Source organism: Capsicum annuum, unplaced genomic scaffold, assembly GCF_002878395.1.
Source record: "Capsicum annuum cultivar UCD-10X-F1 unplaced genomic scaffold, UCD10Xv1.1 ctg82541, whole genome shotgun sequence".
Taxonomy (NCBI): Eukaryota; Viridiplantae; Streptophyta; class Magnoliopsida; order Solanales; family Solanaceae; genus Capsicum; species Capsicum annuum.
In genome coordinates, this window is record NW_025893345.1 from 303,206 (window position 1) to 306,293 (window position 3,088).

Here is a 3,088-nt window from a genome sequence, read left to right on the forward strand (position 1 = left end):
TTTATGATAGTTAATAGACCCTTTGGTCAAAGATTCTCAAATTTTACTTTTTGTTTGTTGTTTTTATTTGGTTCAGGTTTAGTGGATTGCATGCCAAATACACGGAGATTTGGTCAGCCATTATTACCTATAAATCCTGAACCACATCTTATTGGTAGAATGGATGCGCAACAAGACCTTGAAAGAATAGCTACTCAACAGGAGCAGGCTAGATTAGCTGCATTGGAAGCTACGTAAGTAAATCAATAGAATGCTGATAACCCAGGTCGGGTACCAAATCTTGATGATGAGGACCTGGGTGATGATGAGTTATTAAATCCAAGGCGTGCAGATGATGTGGCTGCACCAGTGAATAGGAATGTCAACAGAGATCGTCAATCTAGAATGAGACCTGAACGCTGAGCTGTGCAGGTTGCTTTTGATGATTATGATGACGACTTGGATGGGGCTGGTGCCATAGGGGCTATTATTCCTCCGCCTTTGGCACCCGGAGCCAAGTTCAATATCACTAGCACCATGATCCAGCTATTGCAACTCAGAGGGTTATTTGGTGGACTTGCAGGCGACGATCCAAATATGCATCTGATTAATTTTATGTCAACATACAAATCGTTTGACAATCCAGGGGTTGGACAGAATGTGATCCGACTGCGCTTATTCCCACTGTCTCTATCTGGAGAGGCAACTCTATGGTTAAACGGGCTAACTCCTGACTCTATTACTAATTGAAGGCAACTGAAAGAAGCTTTCCTAGAAAGGTTTTTTCTGCCATCCAAGAGAGCATAATTAAGAGATGAGATAAGCAATTTCAAACAGCTTCCAATTGAAGCTCTCTATGAGACATGGGAGAGGTTCAAGAAGAAACTTATGCGGTGCCCAAATCATCAAATGACCAATGTCCACTTGATGGAAATATTATATAGGGCTTTGAACTCGGTGACTAAGCCAGTGATATGCTGGATCGTATGACAAAGCAGAGTAGAGCATGGTATACCAGGGATTCTGAGGTAGCAAGCTCTACTGTATCTAGTGGCATGACCGCAGAACAGAGGCGAAGAGAAGAGAAACATGACCAGGATATGGGTCACATAAAAACGCAGATGGACCTTCTTACAGAGCATTTATTATTAGGAAAGACAAAAAAGGTCAAGGCTGTTGTATCACAGGGAAGAGATGACTTCGATTCTGAGGAGAAAGCAAATTACTTGAATAATTAGGGGGGTTTCTGAGGCAATATCCAAGGAAACCAAGGTCAAAACTATTATGAAAAATCAGGATACAAGGACCGAGACCAAGGGAATTAGAAGAATAAAAATGACAGGAGCGGTTTGTATGTCCCTCTTAGAAACCGTGAAGCTGTTGTACCTAGCTCTGGGAAGATGTCCATGGAGGACATGATGGCTAAGCTGTTGAAAGGAGTAGAGGCAACCAACATGGGAGTAACTGAAGTAAAAAATTATTTATCCTCAATAAATCAATTGGTTGACTCGCATTCCACTTCAATAAAACAGCTGGAATAACAAATGAGTCAACTATCAGCGATACTCAATCAAAGAAAAGCTGGCACTTTACCGAGTGACACTGTCCAAAATCCAAGGAAAGATGGATCATGTTTGGCTATTACAACCAGGAGTGGTAAAGTGTTGGAAAATTCATCCAAGGGCAAGCCCGTGGTTGATAGTATAGAGAAGAATGTTATTGAAGCAGATTATGATGATTCTGTAGAAGTTAAAGATCAGGATAAGAACGTTCATGATACTACACCTAGATGCCAGCAGTCTAAAAAGACTGATAATGAGAAGCATAATAAAAAGAAAGTGGTGGAGAAAACTCTTCCAAATCCACCACCACCTTTTCCTCAGAGACTGAAGAAGAAGGCTGATGACACCAGGTTCAGTAAATTCATGACCACGCTGAAGTAGCTGACTATTAATGTGCCTTTGGTGGAGGCACTGGAGCAAATGCCAGGGTACGCCAAATTCATGAAGGACCTTTTGACAAAGAAAAGGGCAGCGAGCTATGAACTGGCAGATAATTTTCATCATTGTAGTGCAATTACCATGAGATCTTTAGTACAGAAGAAGGCAGATCCGGGTGTTTTCACTATTCCTTGCATGGTTGGATCTTTAGATTTTGCTAAGGCGTTATGCGATTTGGGGGCTAGCATTAATTTGATGCCACTAGCCATTTATAGACAGTTGGGGTTGGGGGATCCTACACCAACCAACATGCGTCTTGTAATGGCAGATAGGTCGGTAAAACGACCTGTTGGTATCTTATATGATGTATTAGTGAAGGTTTCTACCTTCATTTTTCCTGCAGACTTTGTTATTTTGGATTGCGAGTTGGATTTTGAGGTTCCCATAATCTTGGGTCGACCTTTCCTCGCAACAGGAAGTGTGCTTATTGATTTATGAGAAAATGAGCTTTTATTTTAGATGAATGATGAAGTGGTATGTTTTGATGTATGCAAATTAATGAAGCAGCCGAAAGATATGAATGTGTTCTCTATAGTTGATGTTTATTATGAGGATGAGAAGGAATTATCTTTAGAGAAGCAGCTTACTATTGAGCCATTGGCTGCTGTGCTTTTGAACTTTGAACGTGAGGATGTTGAAGAGTACAAAGAAACTATTTATGCTCTGACAGGAATGGAGTCGTATTCATATACCCCCAAGAAGCTGGACCTTGACCTTAAGAATTGACCTTCACCACCGGCAAAGCCATCCATTGAAGAGCCACCGATGCTAGAATTGAAAGAGCTACTCAGTCATCTAAGGTATGTGTTCTTGGGTAGTGGAAATACACTACCGGTTATTATTGCTGCTGATTTAGGTGAACAACAGGTAGAGGCTCTCATCTCTGTTCTAAAGAGGTACAGGAGAGCTATTGGTTGGACTATTGCTGATATAATTGGTATCCCTCTTGGCATGTGTATGCATATGATTCAGCTAGAGGAAGATTGAGTACCCACTATTGAGCATCAGCGTCATCTGAATCCACCTATGCAAGAGGTGGTGAAGAAAGAAATCATAAAGTGGTTAGATACAGGGGTGGTGTATCCAATCTCAGACAGTAAATGGGTGAT

The 3,088-nt window shown here is 41.3% G+C and overlaps 1 non-coding gene across 1 annotated transcript; it reads right to left on the reverse strand.

The window, feature by feature from the left end:
- Positions 1 to 784: 784 nt before the first annotated feature.
- Positions 785 to 890, reverse strand: LOC124895487. Its single transcript, XR_007051753.1, has one exon. It is a non-coding gene; the product is annotated as a small nucleolar RNA R71 (small nucleolar RNA).
- Positions 891 to 3,088: the final 2,198 nt, after the last annotated feature.